The sequence below is a fragment of the Pan troglodytes genome, chromosome 2 (assembly GCF_028858775.2).
Source record: "Pan troglodytes isolate AG18354 chromosome 2, NHGRI_mPanTro3-v2.0_pri, whole genome shotgun sequence".
Lineage (NCBI taxonomy): Eukaryota > Metazoa > Chordata > Mammalia > Primates > Hominidae > Pan > Pan troglodytes.
The window spans coordinates 74,680,906-74,707,215 of record NC_086015.1 but is presented as its reverse complement, the minus strand read 5'-3'; positions in this window follow the sequence as shown (position 1 = coordinate 74,707,215).

The following is a 26,310-nucleotide window of genomic DNA, read 5'->3' as shown; positions in this document are numbered from 1 at the left end:
CAATTTTCTTTTATCACACAGTATACTTTTATCTTAAGTATAACTCTAATTCATTTACTTTCATGCTTCATCATATCATATGATGTGAATATGCCACAATTCTTAAACTCATTCTCTTGTTGATGAACATGTTCATTTTGTGTCTTGTAACATGATTGTAATGAATATTCTTCAAATTTCTGGTGTAAACTTGCAGTGGTTTTCTTGGGGACAGTGGTCTCCCCTTATCCATGGGGAATATATTTCGAGATCCCCAGTAGATGTCTTAAACAGCAGGTATTACCAAACCCTATACAGTTGACCATTGAACAACATGGTTTTGAGGTGTGTGGATTCATTTATATGTGGTGATATGCTTTGGCTCTGTGTCCCCACCCAAATCTCATTTCAAATTGTAATCCCCACGTGTCAGGGGAGAGGCCTGGTGGGAAGTGATTGAATTATGGGGGCAGACTTCCCCCTGGCTGTTCTGATAATAGTGAGTTCTTATGAGATTTGGTTGTTTAAAAGTGTGTGGCACTTCTTTCTTTGCTCTATCTCTCTCTCTCCTGGTCTACCATGGTAAGATGTACTTTCTTCCCCTTTGCCTTCTGCCATGATTGTAAGTTTCCTGAAGCCTCCCGATCATGTTTCCTGTTAAGCCTGTGGAACTGTGAGTCAATTAAACCTCTTTTCTTCATAAATTACCCAGACTGAGATAGTTCTTTATAGCAGTGTGAAAACAGATTAATACAGAAAATTGGTACCAGGAGTAGGGTACTGGTAGAAAGTAAATAGAAAATGCAGAAGCAACTTTGGATGGGGTAATGGGCAGAGGTTGGAACAGTTGCAGGGCTCAGAAGAAAACAGGAAGATGAAGGAAAGTTTGGAACTTCCTAGAAACTTGTTGAGTGTTTTTGACCAACATGCTGATAGTGATATGGACAATTAAGTCCAGGCTGAGATGGTTTCAGATGGAGATGAGGAATTTATTGGGAACTAGAGCAACAGTCACTCTTGCTATCTTTTAGCAAAGAGACTGGTGGCATTGTGCCCCTGCTCTAGGGATCTGGGGAACTTTGAAACTGAGAGAGATAAATATGTAGTAGAAGAAATTTCTAAGCAGGAATGTGTTCAACATGTGTCCTGGCTGCTCCTGACAGCATACAGTCATATGTGTTCATGAAAAGATAGTCTGAAATTGGAACATGTTTAAAAGAGAGGCACAGCATAAAAGTTTGGGAAATTTGCAGCCTACCCATATGGTAGAAAAGAAAATTTCTGGGAAGAAATTTAAGCCAGCTGCAGAAATTTGCATAAGTAAAGCAGAGACAAATGTTAGTAGCAAAGAGAATGGGGAAAATGTCTCCAGGCCATGTCAGAGACCTTCAAGACAGCCCCTTCTATCACAGGTCTGGGGGCCTAGAAGGGATAAATGGTTTTGTGGGCAAGGCCCAGTGTCTCACTGCTCTGTGCAGCCTCAGGACATGGTGCCCTGCATCTCAGCCACTCTAGCTCCAGCAATGGCTAAAAGGGGCCAAAGTACAGCTCATATCTTTGCTTCAGAGGGGGCAAGCCCCAAGCCTTGGCAGCTTCCATATGGTGATGGTCCTAAGGGTGTGCAGAAGGCAAGAGTTGAGGTTTGGGAACCTCCACCTAAATTTCAGAGGATGTGTGGAAATGCCTGGATGTCCAGGCAGAAGTCTGCTGCAGGGGTGGAGCCCTCACAGAGAACCTCTACTAGGGCAGTGCAGAGGGGAAATATGGGGTTTGGACCCTCACACAGAGCCCCCACTGGAGCACTGACTAGTGGAGTTATGAGAAGACAGCCACCATCCTCCAGACCCCAGAATGGTTGATCCATGGACAGCTTGTATGTATGCCTGGAAAAGCCACAGGCACTCAACACCAGCCCATGAAAGCAGCTGTGTGGGCTGTACCCTGCACAGCCACAGGGACAGAGCTTCCCAAGGCATTGGGAGCCCACCCTTGCATCAGTGTGCCCTTGATGTGATATATGGAGTCAGAGAAGATTATTTTGGAGCTTTAAGATTTAATTACTGCCCTGCTGGGTTTTGGGCTTGCATGGGGCCTGTAGCTCCTTGGTTTGGGCCAATTTCTCCCTTTTGGAATGGGAGCATTTACCCAATGCCTGTACCCCTATTGGATCTTGGAAGTAACTAACTTGGTTTTTATTTTACAGGCTCATAGGCAGAAGGAACTTGTCTTGTATCAGAGGAGACTTTGGACTTGGACTTTTGAGTTAACGCTGGAATGAGTTAAGACTTTGGGGTACTATTGAGAAGGCATGATTGGTTTTGCAATGTGAAAAGAACATGAGAGGCCAGGTGCGGTGGCTCATGCCTGTAATCTCAGCACTTTGGGAGGCTAAGGTGGGAGGATCTCCATGTCAGGAGATCGAGACCATCCTGGCTAACACGGTGAAACCCCGTCTCTACTAAAAAAAAAAAAAAAAATTAGCCAGGTGTGGTGGTGGGCACCTATAGTCCCAGCTACTCAGGAGGCTGAGGGAGGAGAATGGTGTGAACCCAGGAGTTGGAACTTGCAGTGAGCTGAGATTGCACCACTGCACTCCAGCCTGGGTGACAGAGCAAGACTCCATCAAAAAAAAAAAAAAAAAAAAAAAAGAAAATAACATGAGATCTGAGTGGGGCCAGCAGCAGAATGATATAGTTTGCTCTGTGTCCCCACCCAAATCTGATCTTGAATTGTTACCACCATGTGTTGGGGGAGGGGCCTGGTGAAAGGTGATTGAGTCATGGGGGCAGACATCCTCTTGCTGTTTTCATGATAGTGAGTGACTTCTTATGAGATATGGTTGTTTGAAAGTGTGTGTGGCACTTCCCCCTTTTCTCTTTCTCTCTCTCTCTCAATCCCCTGCTCCACCATTGTAAGATGTGCTTGCTTCTCCTTCACCTTCTGCCATGATTACAAGTTTCTTGAGGCCTCCCAGTCATGCTTCCTGTTAAGCCTGTGGAACTGTGAGTCAATTCAACCTCTTTCCTTCATAAATTACCCAGTCTCAGGTAGTTTTTTTATAGTAGTGTGAAAACAGACTAATACATGTAGATTTTTAAAGCAAAAATACTCGAAAAATTTTTGGAGATTTGTGACAATTTGAAAAAACTTGCAGGTGAACTGCATAGCCTAGAAATATTGAAAAATTAAGAAAAGATTAGTTATGTCATGAATGCATAAAATATAGATACTAGTCTATTTTATCATTTATTACCATAAAATATACACAAATCTATTATAAAAATTAAGATTTATTAAAATGTACACAGAAACTTATAGACCACATATGGCAACATTCACAGTTGAGAGAAATGTAAACAAATGTAAAGATGCACTATCAAATCATAATTGTATAAAATTAACTATAGTGTACAGTTAATAATTTCACAGCCACCTTCTGTTGCTATTGTGGTGAGTTCAAGTATTGCAAGTATCCACTGAAAACACTGTGTGATACTGATCATCTCTGTGTGAGCCATTTGTCTGTTCAGTAAGTTGTATTTTACAGAAAAAAAGGAGCTCTCATGATTCTCATGTATTTTTCATCATGCCTAGTGCAATACTGTAAACCTTGAATAACACCATGGGACACATATGAAGTGCACTAGTGATGCTGGAAGCACTTCCAAGAATCAGAGAAAAGTCATGACATTACAAGAAAAAGTTGAATTGCTTGATATGTCCCATAAATTGAGGTCTGCAGCTACAGTTTTCTGCCATTTCAAGATAAATGAATGCAGTGCAATGACCATTGTAAAAACAAGAAAAGGAATTTTGTGAAGCTTTCACTGCAGCTATGCCAGCAGGTGTGAAGACCTTGCACTTTTTTCAAAATACCTTTTCATCTTTTATTGAAAGTGCAGCTTTTATGTGGATGCAGGATTCCTATGAGAAAGGTATATATAGAATCATACATGGTTTGAGAAAAAATGAAGTTGCTATATGGCAACTTAAAGCAAAGGGATGGTGAAGGATCTAAAAACTGTAGAATTTAATAACAGCCAAGGATGGTTTAATAATTTTAGAAAGAAGTTTGGCTTAAAAATTGTCAAGATAATAGGGAAAGTAGCTTCTGCCAACTGAGAGGCAGCAGTTGAGTTCCCAGATACCATTATGAAAATCATTTATGAGAAAGGATGTTTGCCTGAACAGGTTTTTAATGCAGATAAAAGTGCCCTATTCTGAAAAAAAAAAAGCACTACAAAGCATATTTACTAGTAAGGAAGAGAAGCAAGCACCAAGATTAAAAGCAGAAAGGGATAGGCTAACTCTGTTGTTCTACTGCTTTGTGCAAAAGCAATTGAATTTATGATCAGCATTATCTATAAAGCTGTAACCCCCAAGCCATGAATAAAGAAAGATAAATCAGTTGTCAGTCTTTTGGCTGTATAACAAGAAGGCCTGGACATGAGAACAATTTTTCTGAATTGGGTCCATTGACAGTTTCTCCTTGAAGTCAGGCAGTACCTTACCAGCAAGGGACTGCCTTTTAAATATTGGACAATGGCCCTGGCCACCCAGAACTGTATAAGTTCAACACCAAAGGTGTGAAAGTGGTCTACTTGCCCCTAAACACAAAATCTCTAATTAACCTCTGGATCAGGATCACAAGGACCCTTAAGGCTTCTTACATATGGTACTATATGGAAAGGATTGTCAATGCTATGGAAGAGAACCCTAAAAAAGAGAACATCATGAAAGTCTGGAAAGAGTACACCATTGAAGATGCCACCATTGTTATAGAAAATGCTATGAAAGCCATCAAGCCCAAAATAAGAAATTCCTGCTAGAGAAAACCATGTCCATATGCTGTGCATGGCTTCACAGAATTGGCAATAGAGCCAATAAAGGAAATCATGAAAAAGATTGTGGATGTGGCAAAAAAGGTGGGGGGTGAGTGGTTTCAAGGTATAGATCTTGGAAAACTCAAGAGCTAATAGACACCAGAGGAATTAGCAGAAGACAACTTGGTGGAGATGAGTGCTTCAGACTTAGTACCAAAAGATGAGGGAAAAGATGTAGAAGAAGCAGTGCCAGAAAATAAATTGACAACAGACAATCTGGCAGAAGGGTTTCAGTTATTTAAGATTGCTTTTGATTTCTTTTACAACCTAGACCCTTCTATGATGTGGGCACTGAAACTAAAGCAAAGGATGGGAGAAGGATTGGTGCCATATAGAAATATTTTTTAGAGAAATGAAAAAGCAAAAAATGTCAGACATAAATTACACTGTATTTCCATAAAAGTTATCCTGAGTGTGTCTGCCTGTCCTGCTTCCCCTCCCACCTCCTCCCCCTCTTCCACTTCTGCTCCTCTGAGACAGCAAGACCAACCCCTTCTTATCCTCTTCTTCCTCAGCCTGCTCAAGGTGAAGATTGTGAGGATGAAGATCTTTATGATGATCCACTTCCACTTAATGAATAGTAAATATATTTTCTCTTCCTTATAATGTTCTTAATAAAATGTTCTTTTCTCTAACTCACTTTGTTATAAGAATATGACACACAATGCATATAACATACAAAATATGTATTAATCAACAACTTGTTATTGGTAAGGCTTTCGGTCAACCGTAGGGTATTAGTAATTATGTTTTAGAGAAGTCAAAAGTTATACACAAATTTTCAACTATGCAGGAAGTCAGTGTCCCTAACCACTCAGTTGTCCAAGGGTCAACTATACATAGGATGTTTTTTTAAATCTGATAACAAAGACAGCTACAAAGTGACTAAGGGGTAGGTAGTGTGTACAGTGGGATATGCTGGACAAAGGAATGATTTACTCCACAAGTGGGATGGAGCAGGATGGCATGAGAGTTCATTAAGCTATTCAGAATGGCATGAGGTTTAAAACTTATAAATTGTTTATTTCTGGAAATTTACATTTAATATTTTCAGACCATAGTTGGCCACAGGTAACTGAAACTGCTAAAGTGCACCTGTGGATAAGGGAGGATTACTGTACAGTATCAACTTTACTAGACATTGACTAGGGCAGTACTGTCCAATATGGCAGCCACTTCCTACATGTGGTTACTGAGCCCTTAAAATGTGGCTGGACTGAATTGAGATTTACTGTAAGTATAAAATACATACTTCAAAGATTTCAAAGACTTAGTATGAAATAAAGAATGTAAAATATTTAATAAGTTTTTAGATAAATTACTTGTTGAAATGATAAGGGTATACTGGGTTAAATAAAATATATTATTAAAATTAACTTTACCTGTTTATATTTACTTCAAAAAACGAGGCTACTGGAAAGTACAGCATGCATTTGTGGCTCTTGTTATATTTATATTGGGCAGTGCTGGTCTAAGTGTTCTCCAAAGAAGTTAACCCAATTTAGTCTCTTACAAGTGATGTATAGGAACTCCCCCATATTCTTGTTAACACGTCGTATTATTACATTTTTATTTTTGCTATTGTATCTGTTAACTGTATCTTTCTGTGGTATGATTTCGCATTTAGTTCATTTCTTATGAGGTTGAGAATCATACATGTTTATTGTCTGTTTTGGTTTCTTCCTTTGTGGATGTCTCTTGACCTTTTTTTATTGAGTTATTTGTTATTTTCTCAAATTTTCTTGATTTGTAGGAGTTCTTTGTATTCTTTCAGTCTATGTCTTAAAAACTATTTTTCCAAAGGTACTTTTTGATATATTAAACATTTTAATTTAATATATTCATTTACTGAGTTTCAGAATGTGAGCTTTTCAGTAAATCGTATTTTGAAATATTTAAAAAGGAATAGGGGTTTTTTATTCATTTTGACAACTGCTTTATCCCCAGAGCCTAGAACAGGGCCTGTTGCAAATAGGCACCCAAAAAATATTAGTTGAGTGAAGTATATTACCTTTCAATAGCTCTCTGGCGTCCATATTACGGCTTTGTTATCAACTTTCTTCCTCAGGATCTAGAATCTCTGTCCTGTTTAGCTTAATGTAGCTTGCTTTTATTCCCTTTGAAGCTCATTGGTTTCATATATTTCACTCTACTGACAATCTATACTTTTACAAGGCTTCTCAAGGTGTGTTGCCTGCAACAGTGCTTCCAGAGAGTGTAAAAATTGTTATGTTAAAAATAGGTTATCATAGACAAATAGGGTTTGGGAACTAAGCTGGACAATCTTTGGTATTACAAACCTTCTGGAGCCTTTGATATGCTAACATGATTGTGACTATCTGAATATCTGAGAGTGGAATGGATACAGATTATAGCATTTCCCAAACCTAGTTTACTATGGACATTTTGTTTTCAGAAGTTATTTTGCATCTCCTATTTCAAGGCATATTTTTTTAAAAGCCATGGATGAACCTATTGGAAAACTGAACTAAAAACCCCAAGACTGTGATTACACACAAAGCAAAATGTAGAATTTGTAAATAATTTAGCATAATAAACTTTACAAGTTCACACATATTTAACCCAAATAGCTGAATTATTTTCTTAACATTTTTAAGTCATTCTCCATTACAACGTTTGCATGGACATGCAACCCACATCAGCGGCTTACTTTAAATTAATATAATTAATAAAACATATTAAAAGTTAGCCTTTTTAAAGTAGAGGACATTTTTGGAGTAAATACTTTCTTTTCTTTTTTTTGAGACGGAGTCTCACTCTGTCGCCCAAGCTGGAGTGCAGTGGCACGATCTCGGCTCACTGCAAGCTCCACCTCCTGGGTTCATGCCATTCTCCTGCCTCAGCCTCCCGAGTAGCTGGGACTACAGGCGCCCACCATCACGCCCAGCTAATTTTTTGTATTTTTAGTAGTGATGGGGTTTCACCGTGTTAGCCAGGATGGTCTTGATCTCCTGACCTTGTGATCCACTCGCCTCGGCCTCCTAAAGTTTTGGGATTACAGGCTTGAGCCACCACGCCCGGCCGGAGTATATACTTTCTAATATGAATGATGTTTCTGTACCCTTCAAAATATCTCTGTTTCAATGACTTGAAATAGAAAAAAATATTCCTAGTTGATATGGTTTGGCTGTGTCCCCCCACAAATCTCATCTTGCATTGTAGTTCCCATAATCCTGACATGTTGTGGGAGGGACCTGGTGGGAGGTAACTGAAAAGAGGAGAAGTTACCCCCATGCTGCTGTTCTTGTGATAGTGAGTGAGTTCTCACGAGATATGATGGTTTTATAAGCTTTTCCCCCTTTTGCTCTGAACTTATTCCTGCCATCATGTGAAGAAGGAGGATGTGTCTGCTTCCCTTTCCACAGTGATTGTAAGTTTCCTGAGGCCTCCCCAGCCATGTGGGACTGTGACTCAATTAAACTTCTTTTCTTTATAAATTACCCAGTTTTGGGCAGTCCTTCATAGAAGTGTGAGAATGAACTAATGCACTAGTCCTCCATGTTTGGACTTTTCGCTTCTCTTTTCTTCTAAAGTGAGCTTTTGTATTGAGAAAACATGTTCTCCTTTCACATTATAGATATCAGCTTTGGGGGTATTGGGACCTGGTGTGGAATGGAGAAAAGAATACATTGTATCCAGTAAGAAGAAAGCATTATGTTTATAAAATTCCCTTTCATTTGTTCTATGGTCTGAATATCCGTGTCCTCTCAAAATTCATATGTTAAAATCCTAACCCCCAAAGTGATGGTATTAAGAGGTGGGGACTTTTGGGAGATTAGGCCATGGGAGTGGAGCCCTCAAGAATGGCCCTAGTATCCTTATAAAAGAGGCCCAAGAGAGCTTGTTTGCCCTTCCCCCATGTGAGGATGCAGTGAATAGACACCTTCTCTGAAGCAGAGAGTAGCCCCCACCGGACCCCAGTCTGCCAGTGCCTTGATCTTAGACTTCTCAGCCTCCAGAACTATAAGAAATAAATTTTTGTAGTTTATAAGCCACTCAATTTATGGTGTTTTTTCTTAGTCTCAACAGACTAAGAAAATTGGTTTTTGGTTTTAGGCTTGTAAGTCATTCCATTTAGAGGGAGTTAAAGATGACATGATAAAAATGCTGATTCACATGAAGACATAACCACATTGGCAAAACTAATTTGGAAGGCAAGTTGACATTTATGAAAATTAAAAATGGACATTTTTTTGTCCACCAGTTTCATTTCTTGGTATCAACCCTGGAGAAAAAAGAAATCACTGATATATATTAGGGTGCATATTCAGAAATACTTATTGAAATATCATTTGTAAATGAAAGACAGAAAAATTATAGGCTATCTAAACGTTCCTAGGAAATACTTTTAAAAACTTGATATAGATATGGATAGACGAAATAATACATAGCAGTTAAAAAAGAATTACAACTATAATAATATGGTAAGATCTCCAAGGTATATTTTGAGTGGAAAAAGCAAGTTGTAGAACAAGGCATCCAAAATAATACCATTTTGTTTTAAAAACACAAACCTTACATATTTTTATAGACATATATGGTCTGAATACAGAAAAAAAATGTAATTTAAAAAATAGTAGTTATATCTGGTGAAGGTACTTGATTTGGAAAACATGGCCAAGGGAGATGAGAAAAATAATTTCTCTTTGTATTGTTTGTGTAGTTACACATTAATGAAAAAAACCCTCAAATTATTTATTTAAATTTACCTTTAACCTTTTACACATACTCAAATTTTTAAAAAAGAACTCATGGTACCTGTGTTTGCTAGCTTAAAAAAATAAATAAAAAGGCATAGCTGATCATTTTTTCTTCCCAATGGTGTATGCACACTCATGTTACTTTAAGGACTACTTCCTGAAGATAAGGAACAGAAATGAGTGAGAAAATGGAAGAGAATAGCCTTTCTTTTGGTGAGACGGCAAGAGCACAGTTTGATGATTCTCCACTTGACAATTTTTCCCCAGGACAGGACATGTAGAAACATATTTGCCAACAACAAAGCCAGTGCTGGCTTTTAGACACAGAGAAATCAAAGCGGCCCTGAGTGAAATTCCTTTGAAGACTACCTGTGTTGTCTATGGCCGACACTCTTCCTCTGGAAAAGAATCAGCAGATATATATGTGGTGTCTGCATCCCCAAGCTGGGCACACGATTAAAAGCATGCCAAAGCGAAGGCACTAGACGCATGCCAAGATCTGAATATCTTGGGCTGTAAAAACCGGTAGAGAGGCCTGCTCAGTTGAAACCTGCAATTGGGCATTAGGGAGCAGAGATGCATTATAGGGGAATTTATGAACCTATTTGAACATCATAAGTTTGAAATTTCCAGACCAAATTGAGGCTTGTACGGTTCCATTTATCACACTTTCCATTTCAGGCTGGCTGAGATGGAAGGAGTTTAAGTGACAGCTGGCTTACCCTTACCCCCAGGCCACCAGATTAAATTGTGGAACAGAGCCTGCCTGGCAGTAGAAAGATGAGGAGAAGGGGACAAGCTGCAGGGGGATGCAGAATGCGTGAGCTCGTCCTGGTGGCACTGAGCAGGTAGAGTGCTCCGACAAGAGGGGACAAAGGAGGCTGGGGAGGAGTCTGATGGAAAGACCTGAGAATGAGAATGAGAAGAAGACTTGCAATCGAGACCTCTTGCCAAGAGAAGAATGAAAGGGGATAGAGTGGGAGGGCAGGGAGAAAAAAAAAAAATTAGTCCAGCTGCTCAAGGAGAGCAGGTTGAAATAGAGGGGATGTTGATTTAGAACAGTCATCACTCAGAAAAGCCAGAACAACAAAAGAAACACAGGAAGGTACTGCATAGAGGAAGATAGTCTCCGTAGCGTTTTTTTTTATTACTGCGTTTAAAACGGGAAAGAACTGTAAAGGTTGGTGGAATGATTTCAGCCCGTCTAAGCGTGTGTCTACCTGCCTGGCTGTGGCCGGGAGGTTTGTTTGGCTGCCTATCAGCTCTTATTTCCTTAGAAGGTTGGAGAATTAGCTTCTTCATTCCCATCAAATGTGTGAAAACCATTCCTTGATGTAGGTGAAGCTTTCTGTGGTTTACTGCGAAGGAAAAAGCGACAAAGAGTGAGAAAGTTCTACTTTAGTAATTTATAATTTCACCACCCCCCCCCCCCCGCCCCCACTGACTTCTGTTTTATTTCAGACGTTATTTTCTCTCTTCCTTTTGAGTTTCTGTTAAACACACTAGATATCTTTGGTGTGTTGTTGTTATTGTTTTCAAGATCCCCTCTCCCCGAAAAGCTACCTCTGGAGTGAAAGGATCATGGACTCCTAGAAATTCACAACTGGCTTGGGTTAATCCAAGGCACTTTTTTACTTTTTTTTTTTTTTTTTTTTTTCCTGAGGGAGTCTCTTGAGACACATCACTAGTACCAGTTTGTTTTGGAATCACATTTAGGAGAATTTTTTTTAAAACCATGAATAAGTCTGTGTTTTTTGTGGAAACAAAGAGCAGATTTTGCAAGCGAAGGAGGTCATTTATCCCCACAATGAAAGTATTTTGCATGTAAACAATATGACTGCTTTACCTGAGAAAATTAGTGATGGATTATTGATAGAGTGGATTCTGTCTATATCCATGCTCACTCTTTACTTGTGGTTAAAAAAAATTGCCCTTGAAATAAAGTGTAGTGCTTTCTCCTCACAGACTCACAGAGATATCAGTCATTTTGTGAAATAAAAGTTGATAGTTTGATAAGCAATTAACATGTGCTTCTTTCAGATACAGCCAAATGTTTCGTTAGATTTTTAGATAACGACATTTCAATGCTTTCATTCAAATGCACTTGTAGTGTATTTGAAATGGTCCCATTTCAGGCTATTGCTCAGACTACAAAGGAAGAACATCTCTCTCTCTCCAGCAAAGCCCAACAATGAGTTTGTTTCACATAAGCTTTTGCCCTAAAACTACATGCCACAGTCAACAATGATCAATGTCTCCCAGGACTGCTCAATTTGAAGGGATATCTGTTGGTTCAGGTGGTCACATGGAGCTATTAACATGTTTTTGAGTGCATCAGAGAGAAGTGGGATGGCATGTTACCAGGAAAGTGGAAAGGGAAACTAATTCAAGGGTGTTGTTGATTTGAAAATAATTGAACAATCTGAGTCACACTATAGACTCGTGGCTAACCCCATTGTTCTCTGAAATTAGAGGGAGAGACAATAAAATGAGATGCTCCTTTGGAATTGAGTGTGCTGAACCAGCACTTTCCTTGGCTCCGTCCCAGGAGCATAAAATCTGTGCTCTGAAAATGAAAAAGGGAATATTCTGATTGAACTGGATGCCATAAGATACCCCGATGGCTTACACTTCACTTGGGATTGACTGGAAAATGTGCGTTGGAAATCTCTTTCACAATTACAAAATTTCACTTCCAATGCAAAAATATCTTGCAGGCTAAATGAGAAGTAACACCACTCCAGAGAAAAGCGTTGGCCGTCTCCCAGATTAATATGGGGTTATGGTCCATGATAGGGTTAGATGAGGTAAAAATTTCCCACTTCTCTTCCAGATAGACCGGAAATTGTTGTGCCTGAAATAGATTTGGGCTAAGTAACCAATTAAAATAATTTGGATCAAGAAATGTGACATGGAATGTGATGTAGATATTTCCAGTTCTTATTCAGGAAACCTTATTGCAAAAAGGTTGAAAGATAATTGAGAAAATAATTTAAATGGTGGCAAGAGTTATTTGTGTGAAGATAAAATCCAGAGTCCTTTTCATTGAGATGGAGAAGCTGCCAAATAGCTCTTGGTGATAATTCTATGCACAAAATTTTCATAGTGGGCTTCAGTACCTTGCCAGATGAAAGCTTTTGCTCAGTTTAAAGTTGGAAAAGAGATTTGAGTCTCCACCAAGGATAATGTGTTAAGCTTGGTAATTAAAGACTGTTTTTTATAAATAATGCCAAAAGCACATTGGGAACATTGGGCTCATATATTACTGTACTTTGAAGAAATCAAGAACCTAATAACATTCTAGATAAAATGACATACACACCCACATCCACACCCCCCATACACATACATACACACACACCCTGATTCGTATCAGGATATAAGGGAAATTATACATTTTTCTAATCCAGTTATCAAATGATATTAAGGGGCAGTCTATCTACTGTGTCTTTGAATAATGAGAGCTTTAAAAATGTAATAAAAACTTTAGAGTTACATAGTCCAGTGCTACTCAAAGTGTGGTCTGTGACCTCCTGCTAGTTCATGACCTGTTTACCAGCACACAACAAGACACACATAGAAATTGAGACCGAGCGTTTCACAACTTGTATAGCAATAAAACAAGGACTGCAGAGTGTCATGATTTTTAAATGAACTCATGTTTTCTATTTCTTATTTGAGTTTTCTACAATTTCATATTTATTGTATTTTACAAATACATTGGTCTGCAGTATTAAAAAAAATTCTCCTACTTCACAGACAATTTGAGAAACACTGAAATTAACTCTACTTTTAAGAATCTAAGTGCTACTCTTTGAATTTATATTATCTTTGTGTTTTAAGATGGTGCATGATTTAACCTCAGTTTAGTCAGGAAAACCAGGCACATAAATTGAATATGGCTGCTGAACCAATCTCATGCCAGTCTCTTGCTCTTGTACTCTATTGCAACCCCACTGTCCTTTCTTTCTGTCAGACACAAAAAGATCCTCCCAGAATTTGAGGCTTTGCATGTGCTCTTCCCTTCACCTGGAATGCTTTTCCTTCTTCTCCTCCAAAGGTTTGATTTTGTCTTTTTTACATCTCAGCTTAAATGCCACCTCTGTGGGCTGACTTTCCTGACTCAAATTGAAAAATGACTCCCCTCCAAATTCTTATATTATTCTCTCCCTGTCACTATTGTGACTACTATGAATAGTTTAATTACTTATTGTCTATTTCTCTATACTAGATTGTTAACAAGAGAAGGAAACTTGCCTATTTTTTCACTGCTGTGTACTCAGAGTCTAGAGCAATGTATGACACATTGACATATTAGTTCATTGAAGGACTAATAAAATATCTGAATCCCTATTTTCCCCTAATAGAGTGTAAGCCCCTCAAGGATAAGTTTTGTTTTATTCATTTATGTATCCCTAGCACTTTAACACAATGCCTGTCTCAGAGAAACTACATGAAAAAATGCCTTTTGAAGAAATAAATGAATAAATTACCTCCTGGGAACATCCACCTGGGTGTCCCATAGGCAATTGGACTTGTATATTTGTGTCTAAGCTCATCATACATTGCTGTAGTCTTCAATTAGCATCACCATTCACTTAGGCTCCCAAGCAAGGAACAAGCATCATACTCGATTCTGTCCTTATCTTCCCTTCTTATTCTCAAATTCACCTCAGAAAAATGAAACTGATTTAAAATTGATTATGTCTCTTACCTTTGCTTATATTCCTCACTTTTGCATTAAACCTTTATTTTGATGTAGGCATATATGTGTTTTTTTTTTCTTTATGACCCATACTTTTTGAGTATTATTTGGAAAAGCTTATGCATTCGTTGTGGTGGACACTGGGGTAGTTGGCCTAGTTGCCTCAATCTTTCTTACCAGTTCTACAGCCTACCTCCCAGCTCCTGTGTGTTTTCTCTCCAAAGGCTTTGAAGAACAAAATAAGGATCTGTAAGTAAAAGCTTCCTGTGTTCTGTGTTGCACAGGCAACTCATAAAAGCCCATGCAAGCATGAGAAAAAGGGTCACCTTCCATTAGTAATGCAGATAGAGTTGCAGGAGGGAGTAAAAAGGACCACAGAACACAATTTGTCTTGTGTCTAATGGGGAAACTGAAGCTAAAGGAAAAGACCCAATAATATGATAGGGAGATAAAGAAAAGCTAATGAACACATACACACACACATACACACACACACACACACACACACACACACCTTTCTCCAAAGCATTTTGACTTTGCATCCAGAGCTGTATCTCATGTAAGAATTAGCATCTAAAGTCAGTGTATATGGTGCATGTTTATGTATCATAAAACATGAAATGACACTCATTGTGGGGAGATGATGATCTTATATAAAGCACACAATAACCCACACCTGCAAATGAAGCAACAGATTGGTGTTTCTCATCTTATTCACACAATCCAAGGATACAAGGCTCTTCATGGACCCGCTAGAAGGACTTTTCCTGAGATGGTGATTAAGACAACCATGAAGGAAACAGAAGTTTTACAGTTTTCAGTGGTTGCAAGGTCTACAGTAGCCTCTTAATTAAAAGAACCCATTTAATTAATTTTTTAATTAAGAAATTTTAGCAATGGAAAAAACACACACATACAGGAAATGGATAATTATTTTAACATTTGGTGGCCTTTTATTAAATATTCTCAAAAATATAAACTCTGTAGATGCCAAATTTTGCAACATGATTTCCCCAGTCTGTTACTGTACAGAAGTAAGCTGCTGAGTGGAAAGAAAAGCAAAAGTTTATGTGCTCAGAAGAAAAATGTCTTTTATTTATCTGGCCTCCCATGCTTTTCCACTCATTGCTATTTTAGAAAGATTACCCTTGTAAAAGGTTTACTCGTGGTGTAATCTTAGACCAGACTTATTAATAGATGCCCTTTTTTAAAAAACGGATAAAAATAAACAACATAAAAATAAAAATACAATGGAATTAGGCTAATGTATATTTGTCTTTATCAGAAATTAATGCCTTCTGTACTACAGATTAAAATTTCGTTAGTTATGTTTCTGTGTAGAAACCCAATGGTTATTTTTTCTAACAGAGGATAAAAGTGCACAACTCTTCATGGACAGGAAACCAAATAAAAAGCTCCATGATTGGAAAGAAAAGCAGGATTCTGCATTCACTTTTAGTCAAACCCAGAAGTAAGAAAAGATGAAGGCTCTAGGTATCAAATATAAAGAGGCTGGTTGCTGACTTTAGAGGCTCAGGTTGTTCATTGCTGTGTGTCAACTCAGGCCAGAAATTTGATGTGTCTGAGCCTTGTCTATAGAATGGAGATGCTATGCTGCAGAGCTGTTGTACGGGTTTAAAGCTGTGGCACGTGCAAAGTGCATGGTAGTGTCTGGCACGGTATACATTTAATACAGGTTAGTTACTGTGCAGTATAACTTGGGAAAGTGCTTTCCTTCTCAGGTATTTGTCTCCCCATCATTAAAATAAGAAGACTGAATAAGATCTATGTCACCTGAAGAGTAGGATGCAAACCACTGGTGTTAAAAACAAGACAATGTAAAGCATTACATGGAAACAGTACTCGATAAACTTGAATCTCTGCATAAAAATACGTTCCCATTGCAAATCTCATCCCTATCTTCTTCTTAAATCAAAGAGAACATCTTTGTTTAGTGCTAGAGTGGCTTAACAACTCATTATTTAAGAAAGCAAGCCTTAATCCTTTAATAGGCAATAATAAGAATTTGATATCTTGCCTTATTTTTTATTATATTTATTTTTAAAGTTTGTCTTTATGACAATGGACATCAGATTTATATTTACAATAATACTATAAAATTTTCTTTTTGAAGCTGTATTTCAGTAAAAATAATGAGCTGATTTAAAGTAAAACAGTACGGGCAGTGTATGTAGCAAAGATCTTGACCTTGACTTGCTAAAGACTAAAGTTTGGCAAATGCTGGACTTGATCTAACATTCTATGTTTCTATGGGGAAGAACTGGTTCTCTCTAGTCACTGTCTCAGCAAGATTACTTTTAGAGTAAAGTGTATTCTGATGCCTTTCTTTACTTACTGTCCTGAGCTTGGTTGAAAGTAGAGTGGAGATGTTGCTTTGTTGCAATCTGGTATCTGGAGAGCAACTCAGAGATAGAGGAAAAGGAGACAAATCTATTATAGTTCTTAAAAAAAAACAAAGCAAATCACCATGCAGATGTACATACTTGCAGAGATAAATACAATCAGCTCACTTGACTGTACCACTCCATGTATTATCAATGTAAAGTAGATAAGATGGCCTCATTCTTTCTCTTTATTATATATTTGTTTTTATTGTGGCAAAATATGCATAAAATAAAATTATCATTTTAACCATTTTAAAGTACAAAATTCAGTGGCATCAAATACATCCACAGTGTTGTGCAACCATCACTGCCATGCATCTCCTCATCTTAAACAGAAAGTCTGTACCTGTTAAAGAGTAACACCCCATTGCTCACTTCCCCACCTCCTTGTAACTCTTGTTCTACTATGACTTTACCTATTCCAAGTACCTTATAAAAGTGGCATCATATGTTTGTCTTTTGTGTCTGGTTTATTTCACTTAGCATATTGTTCCTAAATTTCATCTACGTTTGTAGCATGTATCAGAATTTCATTCATTTTTATGGTCAAGTAATATTCCATGATATACATATTCTACATTTTGTTTATCCATTCCTCTGTTGATTGACATTTGGGTTGCTTCTACCAAGCCTGCATGGTTATTGTGGCAGAGAGAAAAGTCTTAAGATGCACACAGCATCACCACCAGGACTTCAGGGAATGGGGAAATTCATAATCTAATGAGAAAGTGGGGTGCTGCTATAGGGAAGAAAGGAAGAAATGCTAGGCAGACTAACTGAATAAATAAATATCATTACTTAATTTTACCATATTATGTCTGTAAGGGTTTACTTGACACCAAATACGGGATTACTAAAACAAATAACTCTATTTTAAAAAATTGTTTGTTTAAAAAGTGGGTATTTTTTATCTTTCTCTCAACTCATAATGACCAAATTTACCATATCTGTATTATGTACCTTTAGATACATGATCTAAGGTGGATGAATTTGAATCTTTCTGTTAACATTTGGGATAAGATGGAGAGGGAACTGAGCATCTAGGCTAGCCTCTTGGATGGAGAATGTATTCTCAGGGGCTAGCTGTGTGCACATGTGGTGGGGTGGGGAGGGGAGTCTTCCTACCTCCATATGCACAGAGAAGTTGAGAAAGTTGATGTTCAAAGAAAAATTTCAAGTAGAAGAGAAGAGAAAAGCAAAGACAAGAGAAAAAGAGAATGCTGGCTGGGCCCTTGTTGAGATGTTTGTGGAGTTGCAAGAAAAAACAGGATTTCAGCACTAGAAGAAGCATCTCATGTTAAAAGTGGAGCAAAGATTTTGGGCTCAGCTAACCTGAGTTCATGGTCTGAGTACATGAGTATTCAGTTCCTTATTCTGGTCCCTTCCAGAGACTCAGCTTTTCCCACTCTTGAAATTTGTGAAGACATCTGAGTTCTTAAAACAATCCCCTTTATTGATTAAACAAGTTTGGTTGGAGTGGGTTTCTTTTTCTTGTAATCAAATAATCTGAATTAAACTAATTTATTTCAGATTCCTAGATCTAAAACAGTCTGAGAATAAAAATGCTAGAGGTACCATATATATCCAAATACAAGTCAACTCCTAATACCAAGTATCTATTGGCATAATATGAGGAGATGTGTGCTTTAACTACCATCTCATTCATTGTAAAGTAATTGGGAGTTCACCATAATACAAGGCATTTAAAAGGCTTCCTTCTAATTTTGAGGAATGATTTTAAGAAAAAAAAATCTTGCCTTCTGCCTTCTAGTCAGACATATACAGTTGCCGACTAACAAGAGGGTGTTCATATTAGTCCTCATAAGCTGACCACGTCACAACTTATCACAGAAACAGAACATGCAGAAAGTAATAACACATTTTACTACTCAGTAAACTGCACGCAGAATCTCTGATGCAGCTGCGTGTGATCTTCCTGACCAAAGCTTGGGGCTGGTAGAAACGCTCAATATAATAATGAAAGAGAAAAGCTCTCCTTAAGGTAATAGAGCCCCATGGGGCAAAATTATTATCAACTCACCCATATAGCTATAGCAAAAGGTAGATACTGGGAGAAAAAAATCAAGTTTAAAATGAAACCTCGAGCTTACAGAGAGCTTTTTTATTCATGTGACATGATTTTGTGATAAATTACTTTAATGCTTTCAAAACCTTGATAAATGGATTGATAGATAACAAATTTTGTCTTGTGGCTTATTTACTCCCTAGAATTAAATTACGAAGTGGGAAGGGCATTAACTCTTCTAGACCACTAGAAAACCACTTAGGGCACTGGACTGGAGAAAGTACTAGAAATAATGACTCAAGAGAGGATTTCTCCAGCCTCTTTGTGTAACTGGGAACTTTATCAGAAGACAAAAATCACAAAAACAAGGGATTAGGAAACAGACATCCAAGTAAATACCAGGTAACACTTCCATTTATGAAGAGTGATGTTGAAATTATTAGATCATTATGTATGCACAATAACTCTGAAAATGCTGTATAGACCAGTGGATCTCAGTGTATGGTCCTCAGACCAGCAGCATCAGAATTACTAGAGAACTTGTTAGAAATGCAAATTCTCAAGCTACACCAAGACCTACTGAATATGTAATTCTGGAGGTAAGGCTCAAAAGACGGTTTTAACAAGCCCTCCTGGTGATTCCGATATGCACCACAATTTCTGATTCACTTGTGCCGGAGTGAGGAGAAGAGGAAGAGCTTTGCTGTTAGACAGATGCGGGTCCAAATCAGCCTGTTCTCTTACTGGCTGTGTTATTTTTGCCATTTACTTAATCTTTGAGGGCCTGAATTTCCTCATCTGCAATGTAAAAAAGGATTCTTACCTCACACTAATGTAAAGATTAAATTTATATTATTTGTGAACAGACTTTTCAAAGTGCCTGATTTTATCATGTACGTGGTAGTACCATGCTAGTAGCCCCATTTTGTAGAGGAAGTATGTGGTGAAGCCAGGCCATGAACCCAGGTTAGGTGAGCCCAAAATCTATACTCCACTTTTAACATGAGTTGCTTCTTTTAGTGCTGAAATACTGTTTTTTTCTTGCAACTCCACAAACATTATCTTAATGGATTTATTTATTCTCTTCAATTACATGAGAAATACCTGCCTAATGCAGAAAAAGAAAGAAAAAAAATTCCTGAAAAACTCATCACAATTTTATGACTCAGAAATAACCTCTATTACATTTTGGTATAAAGATTTCCACTCAATCTTTTGTTATAAAATATCGTAAATGCTATTTTTTCATTCAAAATATTGAGAATTTTCTTTCATTTTGATAAATGCATCTAAGAATTAGAAAGCAATCTGCAATATAGGAAACATTTTAGCATATGTCCTATAAACAAAAAGTAGAATATTTCCAAATTTTTTAGTGTAATGAGAATGGGCATTACAGTTGTCACACCAACATTTGTTGTACCCTTCCTCCACTATGTCGAAGCTACATGATTAGAATTTACCAGTGTCAGGCTCAGTTCCAGGGAAGAGCCAACGAAAGTTACTTTCCCCTAGTCACATGATTGGTTTAGAAAGTACACTAATCAAGCTTTCCCTCTTCCATAGCTAAGCAGTTGGCTCAGGAGTGAACATTATGATATTCAAGTTGGTTCAGTCACAGGGAAGCTAAGGACATTTGTTTGAGATAGAAATGCTCCCCTTTTGGACTTAAGTGAACAAATGTGTAGCCAGGAGATGTTGACAGCCATCATATAACAAGGAGGAGAATCAAACTTCTATTAAAACTGATCTCATGGAGGATTGACTGGAAAGACAGATGAATCTCATGGAGTTCCAGGATCAGATCAATCCTGAAGCCTGTAACGCTACCAATTAGTTTATCTATAGTTGCATTTCTCCCATTAGCTGTAGCCCTACAACAGGCTGTGGGACCAGCCTTTTCTTCATATAGCTGAATCATTGGTTATACAACATCTTTAAACATCAAGAGATTTCTGTTTCTATTAATGGCAGAGTCACTGTACCAGACTATACCTCCCTTTTTATACAATGACAAAACTGTATAAAAATATGCAATAATTACTTTCGGATGTTGGGAAAAAGGCAACAGTAGAAGAAAACTGTGATCCCTGAAGGGAAGTAAGTTTGATTTCCCAAACAAGGTTGGAATCATTTTGACTTTTTACCTAGAAAGTTTTTTTTGTTTGTCATTATTTGGCAATATAAGCAATATCAGTGAACGTTCTTAAGTCGGAAGGGAAATTACACACACATACACACACACACACAGAAAGAGCTCTGGAAATGATAAATATTTTGTTGGTATATATAAAGGACTATTTTTCTTTTGTTAATCTATTTAAAATACATATACCTCTTTAAAGCAAAAATGATAACAGTGTATTAAATGGGTTTGTAATGTTTGTAGATGTAACATGTATGATGACAACAGTTCTAAGAATAAGAGGCTGCATAATAAATTATCCCAACTTAGCAGCTTAAAACAACATCCGTTTATTAATTAACAGTTCTATAGGTCCTAAGTCTGAACTGGGATCTCTGTTCAAGATTTCAAAAAGTTGAAATCAAGGTATCAGCTGGGTTGTGTTTCTTTATAAACAACAGGGTCTTCTTTCAAGCTTATGTGGTTGTTGGAAGAAATCAAGTCCTTGCAGTTGTAGGACTGAAGCCCCTATTCTCATCCTGGCAGTTGACAGGGGCAATTCCCAGCTTCTAGAGGCCATCCATATTTTCTTGCCATGTGGCCATCTCCATAGGCCCTGTCATGTTTTTAATCTCTCTGACTTCAGAAAGGGCCCAGTGCCTTATAAAGGTACATCTAATTATGTTAGAGCTGCTAAATACCTCTCTTTTGAGGAATCCAAAGTCAGCTGATTAATAATCTAATCATGAGTGATATTCCATCATTTTCACAGGTTCTACCCTCATCCAAGGAGAGGGGAATGGTGTCCTCATGCACACTAGTGAACAGTAATCTTAAGGACCATCTTAGACTTCTGTGTGCTATAGGATAAAAATGAAAATTAAAACCATTGTACAGTTTTTATATTTTGCCTTAAATAATAATATATTATCTCTAAGTAGATTGGAATAAATTTTAGAGGCATAATATAGTCTGTAGAGCAACCAGTTAAAAAATTCAAAGAGATATCGCTAAGAAGCAAATAAAAAAACTAAAATGGAAAACTAAAAAATATCTGAATAACTCAAAAGATGGCAAAGGACAAATAAGAGGAGCAAAACAGAAATGAGACAAATACAAAACTACAAAATGCAACCATATCAATAATAACATTAAATGTCAATGGAATAAACATTTCAAGCAAAAGGCAGAGATTGTTAGACTTGGACAGAGGATGTGGAGAAAAACAAAAACAACAGAGGATGTGGACAGGGGATGTGGAGAAAAACAAAACCAACTCTATACTGTCTACAGGCGATACATTTTAAATAAAAAGGTACAAATCAATGGAAAGTGAATGAGAACAAAAGATACACAATGCAAATAGCAAGTATGAGAAACCTAGAGAAAATCAGACAAAATGTACTTAAAAAAAGAAGTTCCTTTTGCTCTGCGGAAGCTATTTAGTTTGATTAGATCCCATTTCTCAATTTTGGCCTTTGTTGCAATTGCTTTTGGTGTTTTAGTCATGAAGTCTTTGCCTATGCCCATGTCCTGAATGGTATTGCCCAGGTTTTCCTCTAGCGTTTTTATGATTCTAGGGCTTACATTTAAATCTTTAATCCATCGTGATTTAATTTTTGTATAAGGTGTAAGGAAGGGGTCCAGTTTCAGTTTTCTGCACATGGCTAGCCAGTTTTCCCAACACCATTTATTAAATAGGGAATGCTTTCCCCATTGCTTGTTGTTGTCAGTCTTGTTAAAGATCAGATGATTGTAGATGTGTGATGTTATTTAATTTTTGCAGTCTTTCCACCTGACAAAGGGCTAATATCCAGAATCTATAAGGAACTTAAACAAATTTAGAAGAAACAAACAACTCCATCAAGAAGTGGGCAAAGGATATGAACAGGCACTTTTCCAAAGAAGACATTTATGAGGCCAAAAAACATATGAAAAAATGCTCATTGTCGCTGGTCATCAGAGAAATGCAAATCAATACCACAATGAGATACCATCTCATGCCAGTTAGAATGGTGATCATTAAAAAGCCAGGAAACAACAGATGCTGGAGAGGATGTGGAGAAGTAGGAAGGCTTTTACACTGTTGGTGGGAGTGTAAATTAGTTCAACTATTTGTGGAAGACAGTGTGGAGATTCCTCAAGGATCTAGAACTAGAAATACCATTTGACCCAGCATTCCCATTATTGGGTATATACCCAAAGGATTATAAGTCATTCCACTATAAAGATACATTCACACGTATGTTTATTGCAACATTATTCACAATAGCAAAGACTTGGAACCAACCCAAATGCCCATCAATGATAGACTGGATAAAGAAAATGTGGCACATATACACTATGGAATACTACGCAGCCATAAAAAATGATGAGTTCATGTCCTTTGCAGGGACATGGATGAAGCTGGAAACCATCATTCTCAGCAAGCTAACACAGGAACAGAAAACCAAACACTGCATGTTCTCACTCATAAGAGGGAGTTGAACAATGAGAACACATGGACACAGGGAGGGGAATATCACACACTGCAGCTTGCTAGTGGGTGAGGGGCAAGGGGTGGGATAGCACTAGGAGAAATACCTAATGTAAATGACAGGTTGATGGGTACATCAAACCACCATGGCATGTGTATACCTATGTAACAAACCTGCATGTTCTGCACATGTATCCCAGAACCTAAGTACAATAACGGAAAAAAAAAGAAGTATCACTAGATCTCATGTTCTTACTCATAAGTGGGGTCTAAGCTTTGAAGATGCAAAGGCATAAGAATGACACAATGAACTTTGGGGACTCAGGGGAAAGGGTGGGAAGGGGTGAAGGCTAAGAGACTGCAAACTGGGTGCACTGTATACTGCTCGGGTGATGGGTGCACCAAAATCTCACAAATCACCACTAAAGAACTTACTCATGTAACCAAACACCACCTGTTCCCCAATAACATATGGATATTAAAAAATTTATGCTGCAAAAAGAGAGAAGTATCACTAGAGATAAAGTGGATTGCTTCATAATGATCAAAAGGACAACACACCAGAAAGATTATACAGTCAAAACAGAATAAAAACACACACAAGCACACTGATTTCACCCTCCACCTGCAACCCAATCTCCACTGAGCAGCCAAAGTGATCTATTTAAGATCCAAATCAGATTATGGGAGCCAATAGACTGAGATTCTGACTAATATAATAGATTTTATCCCTATAGTACAATGATGGTTTGAAATAATAAAATTCATATTTATAATTAAGCACATCAGTAGCGTGAAGGAGAAAAATGATGTGATGAATTTGATGAATGCAGAAAAAACATATGCCAAAGACCCCAACTAGAAGCCAAAAAGAATTTTCTTTACAGCTCGTGGTTATAGCAAAAATTTTCATGAAACCTCATACATAATGAGAAACCATTAACCATATTTTTCCTTCTGGATTGAGAACAATACAAACATGCTTAATTTTTTGAGATGGAGTCTCATTCTGTCACCCAGGCTGGGGTGCAGTGGTGCAATCTTGGTTCACTGCAACCTCCACCTCCCGGGTTCAAGCAATTCTCCTGCTTCAGCCTCCCGAATAGCTGGGATTATAGGTGCCCACCACAATGCCTGGCTAATTTTTGTAGTTTTAGTAGAGACATGGTTTCACCATGTTGGCCAGGCTGGTCATGAACTCCTGACCTCAAGTAATCTGCTCCCCTTGGCCTCCCAATGTGCTTGGATTACAGGTGTGCTACTGCTCCTGGTCTTAATTTCTCTTAACATTGTACTCGATGTGTCAGCCAGTACTCTGGGGAAAGAGAAAATATATATATATATGTAAGAATTATTATAAGGAAGAGATAATTCTGTCTTTATGGTGTTATAATAATCTATATCAATGCTGTCCAATAGAAATGCAATGTACATCAGAAATGTAATTTAAAATTTTCTAACATTGATTAAAAAGAACAGGTGAAATTAATTTTAATAATATAATTTATTGCCTGGGGGCAGGGGCTCACACCTGTAATCCGAACCCTTTAGGAGCCCGAGGTGGGCGGATCACAATGTCAAGAGATCGAGACCATCCTGGCCAACATGGTGAAACCCCGTCTCTACTAAAAATACAAAAATTAGCTGGGCATGGTGGCGCATGCCTGTAGTCCCAGTTTCGGTTTGCCAGTATTTTATTGAGGACTTTTACATTGATGTTCATCAGGGATATTGGTCTAAAATTCTTTTTTAATGTTGTGTCTCTGCCAGGCTTTGGTATCAGGATGATGCTGGCCTCATAAAGTGAATCAGGGAGGATTCCCTCTTTTTCTATTGATTGGAATAGTTTCAGAAGGAATGGTACCAGCTCCTCTTTGTACCTCTGGTAGAATTCAGCTATGAATCCGTCTTGTCCTGGACTTTTTTTGGTTTGTAGGCTAATAATTATTGTCTGAATTTCAGAGCTTGTTATTGGTCTATTCAAGGATTCAACTTCTTCCTGGTTTAGTCTTGGGACAGTGTACATGATTATCTCAATAGATGCAGAAAAGGCCTTTGACAAAATTGAACAGCCTTCATGCTAAAAACTATCAATAAATTAGGTATTGATGGGACGTATCTCAAAATAATAAAAGCTATTTATGACAAACCCACAGCCAATATCATACTGAATGGGCAAAAACTGGAAGCATTCCTTTTGAAAACTGGCACAAGACATGGATGCCCTCTCTCACCACTCCTATTCAACATAGTATTGGAAGTTCTGGCCAGGGCAATCAGGGAGAATAAAGAAATAAAGGGTATTCAATTAGGAAAAGAGGAGTTCAAATTGTCCCTGTTTGCAGATGACATGATTGTATATTTAGAAAACCCCATCATCTCAGCCCAAAATCTTCTTAAGCTCATAAGCAACTTCTGCAAAGTCTCAGGATACAAAATCAATGTGCAAAAATCACAAGCATTCCTATACACCAACAACAGACAAACATAGAGCCAAATCATGAGTGAACTCCCATTCACAATTGCTTCAAAGAGAATAAAATACCTAGGAATCCAACTTATGAGGGATGTGAAGGACCTCTTCAAGGGAATTACAAACCACTGCTCAACGAAATAAGAGAGGACACAAACAAATGGAAGAACATTCCATGCTCATGGATAGGAAGAATCAATATTGTGAAAATGGCCATACTGCCCAAGGTAATTTATAGATTCAATGCCATCCCCATCAAGCTACCAATGACTTTCTTCACAGAATTGGAAAAAACTACTATAAAGTTCATATGGAACCAAAGAAGAGCCTGCATTGCCAAGTCAATCCTAAGCCAAAAGAACAAAGCTGGAGGCATCACGATACCTGACTTCAAACTAAACTACAAGGCTACAGTAACCAAAACAGCATGGTACTGGTACCAAAACAGAGATATAGACCAATGGAACAGAACAGAGCCCTCAGAAATAATACCACACATCTACAACCATCTGATCTT